This window comes from Rousettus aegyptiacus, unplaced genomic scaffold (assembly GCF_014176215.1).
Source record: "Rousettus aegyptiacus isolate mRouAeg1 unplaced genomic scaffold, mRouAeg1.p scaffold_m13_p_2, whole genome shotgun sequence".
NCBI classification, from domain to species: Eukaryota; Metazoa; Chordata; class Mammalia; order Chiroptera; family Pteropodidae; genus Rousettus; species Rousettus aegyptiacus.
In genome coordinates this window covers 139,314,516-139,324,643 of record NW_023416295.1, presented here as the reverse complement: position 1 = coordinate 139,324,643, position 10,128 = coordinate 139,314,516, and the positions used below count along the sequence as shown (strand labels likewise).

Here is a 10,128-nt window from a genome sequence, read left to right as displayed (position 1 = left end):
TTTCACAAATAGGCTGCAACTCTAGTTCTTGCCCCAGCTTCTAGATTGCCAGCCTTCTCTACAGATTTCAGACTTGCTAGCTCCAACAATTGTGTAAGCCAATTCCTTGAAATAAATCTCTTTCTCTTATCTCCTCTTTATCTATTGTTTGTCCGTCTGCCATCTATCTCTAGCTATCATTTATCTTACTGGTACTATTTCTCTGTTAGAATCCTGACAAATATATATTTTTGGCACCAAGAGTGGTTCTAAAAGAAGAGAATTTTAGGATGTTTTTAAAATTGGTTCTGGGATTTCTGGAATTGGTTCTCTAATCTCATTAGATTTAAAGATATCAATGATTCTATTTTATTTTTTTTTAGGTGAGGCAACCCTTGGTTGACTTCACAGATTGCAAGGACCTTGTCAGCTTATGATTCCTTATTTTTTATTTTTTATGCCTACAGCACCTGGTCTTCCTAGATGGTCTCCCATCCAAGTACTAACCAGGCCCGACCCTGATTAGCTTTCGAGATCAGACAGAATCAGGCTTGTTCAGGGTGGCATGGCCATAGTCAATGATTCTATTTTGGGTTTTAAAGAGAAGAATCGCAGTCCATGGCATGATTGTGGCTATAGAGAAATGCAAAATATTGCTATTGGTTACTACAGATCAAATACTTAAAAAAGACAATGTTCTGGGTGATCTTGCACATGATAGCTTAGAATATTTTAGACAAACTAAGGAGTATAAAGAGATTGAATGATTGTTCCTAACTATACTGGGGAAAGTGAGCAAGGAAAAAGATGGGCTCAAAATTTCAAATTCTCAGCTCAATTCCGCGTAAATGATCTGAAAGCTTCTGTGTCTGCCTCGAAAGAAACCCTTAAGATCTTTAGTTACAGAGTCGAGAATTCTGAAAATCAAACACAGTTTCATCTGAGTGGTTCAATTACTATACAAATAGAAGTCCCAATTTTACAGGTGTTCTCCATTAAAATTAAAGAATTGATTAGGAAGGAGTGGAATGCTGAAAATTGGAATGGGGACATCTAGGAAGATCACAATGAAGTTTAGTACATTGAGTTTCTAAACTCTGCTGAGTCTTTTTTTCCAGTAGAAACAGCCTTTCCACCTCATCTGAAGATGTTTACTCTGCTTTGCCTGGAGAACTTGTAATTGCCTTATGGACACCACCAATTCTCCTCAGAACAAATCCCCATCATGCTTTTGTTTCTAGACCTATAACTACTTACTAGTCTCAGCAGGACCCAAAGAATGATGTACAAAGTGTGACCCACAAGGAGATGCACTAGACACCAAAAGAACTGTATGATTTTTCCAATTAATATGAACAGAAATCTGGGGAATATGTGTGGAAATGAATATTATGTGTGTAGGATAATGGTAGAAGGAATGTAAAATTAGATCAGGCCAAATTTATAGATAGGGGCCCATAAAACAGAGATTCTGGATTTTACGTTTTAGTTTAAGAGGTTAGAAAGGGTTCTAACAGTTTGTTTATTCATTGGTTGAAATGTGGACCAAAATATAGCATACACTAAATGAAATTGAAAGGTCAGAACTGCTTTGTTACACTATAGAGGAAGCTATCCAGAAACTTAGGGAGATCAAAATATTAAAGCTGATTATTATGTAAGACCTGCTCGACCACCCAGAGAACTGGGAGAATGCACCTTTCATTGTGACTGTGATGAAATTGTAAGCAGAGCTACAGCATTTTGAAGAGCTTTATGTTTGTTATTCTCAGTAGGTCAGAATTTGGAGCGGGAAGTGCTGCTATTGATCTGGGATCCTTAAATACAATGGAGATGATTGGATCCCGGGGTGGCAGAGGCCAAGTGATAGCATTTAATCACCAAAGACAAGGTGAACATGGTTATTGTAATAAAAAGCAGAGTCAAATTAGTAATCATAAATCATACTAATCTTCCTCCCAGAGACCTATAGTGTTAGCTAGTTGATTTCCATTTCTCTAGAAATGAAATAGGTGGACAGTACTAAACTCTGAATTAATGTGTATAAATGGAACTGTTTTACATTGAGTGAATGGAAAATTAACTTGACTCACCATAACAGAGAGTCCTGGCTCCTCAATCAATTCCTAGATTGATCGAGTTTTTTAGATCCGAACCCCTTGAATGAAGGAGAAGTTGGGTATTCTTGAGAAGGACCTCATTAAACTGCCCCAATTTTTTTTCTATTACTTTATCCCAGACTTTCTCATAGGGACCTATATATACTTTTACCAGGGTGAGTGTGTATTGGGAAAAAGGAAATAATCAGACTTTGGAGGATTACTGGACTGACTCTAATCTCAGGAGATCTAAAATGTTATTGTGTTCTACCAGTCAAAATAGGAGCTTATGAGAGTCAGGTGATTAATTGCATTTTAGCTCTTCTGACTGACAATGAGTCCTATGACCCATCTAGTGGTTATTTCCTCAGTTCTGGGATATATACTTGGAATAGAAGTACTCAGTAACTTGTAGAGTCCCCATATTATTTCCATGATTTGTAGAATGAGGGTTATTACAATAGTAAGGGCCAAGTGGAAGCTAATAGAACTGCTTCAAGTCAATAGTAAACCTAAGCAATATACCATTCTGGAGAAATAACAGAACTTAGTACCAGCACTCAAGATTTGACACTTTCAGGGGTGGTGATTCCTACCATATCCTCATTCACCTATCTGGCTTCTGCAGAAAACAGATGCATTGTGTGTGCTAGGAAGTACTGGGGTTATAATATAAATGTAGTTTATTCAGACTCTAAAACATGTAAAGTTTCCACTACATGAACAATAGTTTAGTCTTCTAAGAAATCTACCTTTCTTTAGAAATCTGCTTTTCTTAGGTGAGAAAGCCTAAGAGTCACTGTCACAATCTACTCATAGAGTGACTGTTACTTTACCATTACCCTTATACCCTTTCACACTTTCTATAAATAAGGTTGTCCTTCCTTCTGAGAGTGGCTACCTTCAAGCTGTTAACAAAGTCAAAACTTAACTTTTCTTTCATATTTATACTCTTATTTTTTGTCAGAGGAACAAAGGTCTCGGTGCTTTTAATGACATTGTACTGAGAGACTAGAGCAAGCCATGAGAAATGATATAGCAGACATTTCTGCTTCCATGTCAGAAATAATAAGAAATGAATTAGATGTACATCCAGTTTTATTTGACTTTCCAGGCAATGACTCTGAGGTTGGGGCAGGCAAACTTCATAGTTTACATTGAGTAGTTACTGAGTTTTAGGGCTCAAAGAGATGCATTTTCTATTCTGTAGGGTTAGAAAAATATGTCTCAGTTTTCTAGTTTTTATTTGATCATTAAAAAAAATTGAAGTAACCCATGGAGTAAATTTATTTAACATACACCTATTACTATGTGGCATCCCCAAAGAAAGTGGAAATTATAATTTTGCCTAATACAATGGTTATGGATACATAAAGTTAAGTATATTTACATTAAACATCCAAACATGAATTAGCAATATGCACCCCTGGACATTATCAGAGTTACCTATAAGGCTTTCTAGAATACTCATACCTGGAGCATACCACAGACCCATGAATTAGAATTTCCAAGAGGGAGATTCCAGGAACCCACATTTTTACAAAGTGTCGTAGGTGGCTTTAAATTCATGGCCAGGTTGGAAAAATAAAGAGATAAGAAAAAAAAAGACTGTGAAATTTGTGTCAATTCTTTGAACTGATTGATTTTTTCCCCTGCTCCCTCTTAATGAGCTAAATTCCCCACTCCACACATGTTCCTAATCATTTTTGTTAGATTCACTTTTACCATACTTTAATTTGGGACTTCCTGTTTAACTCTACTTTTCCAGGTCAACAGGAACATTTTCTAAAATTTTGGCTTCCCATCTTGCTTAAGGACTTTGTAAAGCCCTGGCATATATCAGTTCTAGTTTAGTGAATCTTTTTCTTTTTTAAATGTTTTTTAAATTTGTATATATCAAGTTTACAAATGGGTTAGCCAGATTGTTTCCTTGAGTTAATTTGTTTGCTTGCTTTCTTGGAGGAAAAAAACCCAAAGCATTTCGAGCACAAATACAAATGGTTTATTTTCCATTAGCTGAATCCTGGAAGAGCATCAGAAATCAGTTGTGCAGAGCCACCTAATTAAAAAAACACACCCATTCTGAATGTTGTCATTTTAAATGTGTATATAATTATTTTTGCATTGTATTTTTATTTTGTTGTGGATAATAGAACTTAAACATGGGCAACATATCTCATTTTTTTTTTAATGTGAATGTTGGTAAATGGACAAAATTGTGTTTGCTACATATGTGCAATTTTCTGATTAACATTTGAATAGCATTATAAACAAAAAGAGAATTGATGTTGGAAATTTATTACAAAATAAGTTCTCTTCTTAAGCTTATTTCTCATTTAAATTTAAATAGAATGTAGAGAAAAAAAGAATTATATGGTCTGCTAGTCTATTCAGTATAACATCATTATTCTTCAGATGAGTTTCTCAAATCTTATGAAGAGCATGATTTTTCAGAGAAGAATTTAAAAATTTACAATCATTTATAGCCTAAAAGTTTTAAGATATTCAATCTTAGTCTAATCAGGTAAAAACTTGAAAAATAATTATGTTAAAGGAAAATGGTAAATTCTTTTGAAACTCTCTTGTGATTTTTATATAATTAAAATTTTATGATATAATATTTATATCATACCATATACTTGAATTCCAATAAGATGTACTAGACTATATAGAATTAGATCTCTTTAAGAGGACACCTGCTCAAGAAATTTTACTACTTTTAAATTCTTCTGAATAGATTTTTAGAAATATACTGCTCATAGTGAAAAAGATATGTGTAGAATATTTGATTATTCTGTTATTTAAAGGGTTAGTAAAGTTTGTTGATCATCTAGAATCTATAGAATATTTTCCATAAATATGTTATGGATGCAAATAAGATAATTCCACTTGTAATTCATGAATTCTGTCTTAATAGTTTGTCATACTTTTTTTGTTTTGTTTAAAAGATTTAAAAGTATACTTCAAGAGTGACAACATATAGAATGATAGAGTAGGGACCTCACTCCACTGAAACAATCATTACACTTACAAAAACTTTTTTTTTAAAAAGCTTTAGAATTTAATGAAAAACTTATAGCAATCAGGTAAGTGCTTAATAAAGGAAAGACTGCTAAATTTCAGTATTTAAGAAAATCTCTGTCAGGTCACTGGCTGAAAGCTGAGATAATGAAACAGGGAATTTAGTGGCTACTTAAAGAAAGGAAAACAATTTTTGCTAAAATAGCTTGGGGTAGTCACTAAACAAAAGGACAACTGCAATCTTTAACAGGCAACAACAACAAACTTTGGGGAGGGAGAAAAATATGATTTCCAGAGTCTACACATTACAATATTAAAATGTCAAATTTTTAACAAAAAATTATAAGACATACAAAAAATAATAATAAAGCTAGAAAAGTCTGATCCATTCACAGAAGAATAAAAGAATGGACAGAAACCAGAAGAAGCCCAGACATTGGACTTACTAGACAAAATTTCAAATCGACTATCTCAAATTTGCTCAAAGAACTAAAAAAAAAAAAAAATTGACAAAGAGCTAAATGAAATCAGAAGACTAGTGTCTCAGAAATAGACGATATCAATAAGGGTATAAAAAATCATAAACAGAAACAAAATAGGAGCCAAAAAATATAATAGTTGAAATAAAGATTTAATAGAGGAGATAAGCAATATATTTCAGTAGGCAGAAGAATAAACTCAAAGATGAGACTATTGAAATTAGCCATATTGAGTAACAGAGAAGAAAAAAAAATGAAGTAAAATGAACAGAACCTAAGAAACCTTTTGAGCACTATCATTTGTACTAATAGCATTATAGCAGCTCCAGAAAGAGAAAAAAGAGTTAAGAGAAAGAAAGGGTGAAGAAATAATGGCTGAAAAAACTCACAACTTTGATGAAATACATGAATCTACAAACCCAAGAAGTTTATTGAACTCTGATAAGATAAAGTCAAAGAGAGTCACCCTGAGAAACCTTATAATCAAACTATCAAAAGACAAAGATAAAGAGAGAATCTAGCAAGAGAGAAGTGATTCATCACCTACCAGTGATTCTCAATAAGATTAAAAACTGATTTCCCATTTAAAATTACACAAGTCAAAAAAGAGTGGGATGACATATTTAATTAAGGTGGTGAAAGAAAAATGCTGCCAACCCAAAATTTTATGCTTAGTAAAACCAAGCAAAATGAAAGAGTAATTAAGATATTCATTAAAAAGCAAAAGCTGTAGACTTGCCCTGCAAGAAATGCTAAAGGGAGTTCTTTATGGTGTGATGAAAAGATATTAAATAATAACTTGAGGACTAAAGAACTAAAGAGCTCTAGTAAAGGTAACTACATAACTAAATATAAAGCCAGTATTAGATTTTTGGTTTGTAACACCTCTTTTTTTCACAAACGATTTGAAAAAATAAATACATAAAATGATAAACATAAATCTTTAGCAGAGGCGCACAATGTCTAAAATGTACAAAGTTGTAACTGTTGATACTAATAACATAAAGGGGGAATGGAACTACATAGAATTAGAGTTTTGAGATGCTATTAAAGCTGTTGGTATTAATTCAAACTAGACTGTTACAAATTTATGTTGTTAATTGTAATACCCAGAGAAATCATTAAGAAATTACTGAAAATATAGAGAAAAGAATTTGAGATGGAAATAAAAGTGGTACTTTAGAAATACTTAAAGAGAAAAGAACGTAGTATTAGAGAAACTGAGGAACAATAAAAATTGAGACACAGAAAACAAATAGCAAAATGGAGAAGTAAGTCTTTACCACTAACTTTAAATTAAATGTATTAAACTCAAAAATTTGAAGACAGAGATCGGCAGAATAAATTTAAACAAAAAGAAAGAAGGAACATAACTCAACCATATGCTACCTAGAAGAGACTAACTGTATATCCAAAGACACAAATAAAGTGAAAGTGAAAAGATAGAAAATGATGCAAAAAGTAAAAACAAGGGAGAGCTGGACTAACTATAACAATATGAGAAGAGTAGAATTTAAGTTAAAATTATTAAGAAACAAAGGATGGTACATGTTGATAAAAATGGTTAATCAAGTAGACATAAATATTATAAATATGTACTGATCACACAACAGAGCCTTAAATATGTATGGAAGAACTGAAGAGAGAAGTAACAGTTTTACAATAATAGTAGGAGATTTCAATACCTCACTGTTAATATTAGATGGAATATCGAGACAGGAGATTAATAAAAAATGGAGTACTTGTATAGAATTATGAAGCAACTAGACTTAACAGACATAGAGAATATGCAACAACATCAACATGTACACATTCTTCTCAAGTGAACATGGAACATTTTCTAGTATAAATCATATATTAGTCTACAAAACATGTCCTAATAGATTTAAAATGTTAAAATCATATAAAATATCTTCCATGACCATAATAGAATGAGGCTAGAAATAAGTAACAGAAGAAAAACTGGAAAATTCTCAAATATGTGGACATTAAATAATACACCCTTAATAATCAATGGGTCAAAGAAAGAATCATAAGGGAAATTATTTAGAGATGAATAAAAATAAAACACAATATACCAAAACTTATAGGATACTGTGAAAACAGTGCTCTAGGGGAAATTTATAGGTTTAAATGAATACCTAATTAAATTTTAATAGAATAAAGATCTCAAATCAGTAATTAACTTTACAACATAAATAATTAGAAAAAAAATAAAAAGAACTAAACCCAAAATTAATGAAAGGAACTAATAAATTTTAAAATGGAGATAAATAAAATAGAGAATAGGAAAATAATAGAATCAATGATACAAAAAATTGATTATTTGAAAAGAAGCACACAATTGACAAAAGCTTAGCTAGACTGATTATAAATTTAAAAAAGCACAGAGAACATTGCAAATATATAAAATTATAAATGAAATGTGGACAATAGTATTGGCCGTACAGAAATTTCAAAGCTTATAAGATAATACTTTAAACAATGGCACATGAACAAATTAGCTATCCTAGATGAAATGGACAAATTTCTAAGAACATGCAAATTATCAAAAATGACTGAAAAACCAATAGAAAATATGAACAGACTCACAGTATATAAAGAAATTGAATCCATACTAAAAAATCTGTCTACAAATAAAGTCCAGGACAAGATGCCTTTACTGAGGAATTACACCAAATATTTGAAGAAGAATTAACAGGAATCCTTTTCAAATTCTTCCAAAAACTAGAAGAGGGAGAAATATTTTCCAACACATTCTATGAGGCCAGCATTACATTATTATCAAAGTCAAAGGCACCACAATAAAACAAAATTATGGAATGATATTCCTTATGAATGAAAATGCAAAAACAACAGCAAAATACTAGCAAACCAAATACAATATCATGACCAAGCATAGTTTAATATAAGAAAATCAATGTAAACCTAAATTAACAGAACAAAAAGAAAAAACTCCACAATTATCTCAACTGACTCAGAAAGAATATGACTAAATTTAATACCTTTTTACAATATCAACAGATTTTAATATCACACCTGTATAAATGGAGAGATCATCCAGACATAAAATCAAGAAGGAACATCGACCTTAAACAAAACGTTAGACCAGTGGACCATTGACTTGACAGGTACATACAGAACATTTCATCCAAAAGCAACAGAATACACATTCTTCTCAAGTGTACATGGAACATTGTTCAGGATAGATCATATTTTAGGTAAAAAAATTTAAGAAGATGTAAATCATATCAAACATCTTTTCCAACCATAATGGTATAAAACTAGGAGTTTTCTCATGAAGAAAACTGGAAAATTCACAAATATGTGGAGATTAAACAACTTTCTGTTGAATAATCAATAAGTTAAAGGAGATATCAAAAGAGGAATAAAAAATACAGGTCAAATGAAACTGGAAATATAGTATACCAAAATTAGTGGGATACAACACAAGCAGTTTTAAGAGGGAAGTTTATAGCAATAAATGCCTACCTCAAAAAATAAGAAAAGTCTTAAATAAACAAGCTAACTACACTTTAAGGAACTAGAAAAAAGAGGAACAAAGCTCCAAGTGAGTAGAAGAAAGGAAATAATAATTATTACAGCAGAAATAAATGACATAGAGATTAAGAAGACAATAGACAATAGAAAAGAACCAGGAAACTAAGAGCTGGATTTTTGAAAAAATAAAATTGACAAGCCTTTAGCAAAAACTCCCCCCCGCCCCAAAAAAGAGAGAGCACTTAAATAAATAAAATCAGAAATGAAAGAAGAGATTACAACTGACATTGTAGAAATAGAGAGGATCATAAGAGACTATTATAAACAATTGTATACCGACAAACTGAACAATTTAAAAGAAATGCACAAATTCCTAGAAACATACAATCTACCAAGATTGAACCATAATGAAACAGAAAATGTTAACAGACCAATTACTAGTAAGGAAATTGAATTAGTAATTAAAAACCTCCCAAAAAATAATAGTCCAAGACCAGATGGCTTCACTGGTGAATTCTACCAAACATTTAAAGAAGAATTAATATCGATGCTTCTCAAATTCGAAAAGAACAGAAGAGGAAGGAAATTTTCCAAACACATTTTATGAGACCAGCTTTAGCATGATATCAAAACAAAGGAGGATACTACAAGTAAAGGAAATTACAGGCCAATATCCCTGATGAACATACATGCAAAAATCTTCAGCAAGATATTAGCAAACCAAATTTAACAATACATTAAAAGGATCATACACTATGATCAAGTGGGATTTATCCCAGGAATGCAAGGATGGCTTAATATCCACAACTCAGTCAATGTGATACATCACAGTAACAGAATGAATGATAAAAATCATATTATCATTTAAAATGTGGAAAAACCATTTGACAAAATTCAGCAATCGTTTATAATAAAAATTCTCAACAAAGTGGGTATGAAGGAAATGTACTTCAAAGGCCACATATGACAAATGCACAGCTAACCTCAAACTCAATAGTGAAAATCTGAAAGCTTTTCCTCTAAGGTCAGGAACAAGACAAGGATGCCCA

At 31.8% G+C, this 10,128-nt stretch overlaps 1 pseudogene; it reads right to left on the bottom strand.

Moving 5' to 3' along the window:
- Positions 1–437: 437 nt before the first annotated feature.
- LOC118614617 lies at positions 438–556 on the bottom strand (annotated as a pseudogene).
- Between the last annotated feature and the right edge of the window lie 9,572 nt (positions 557–10,128).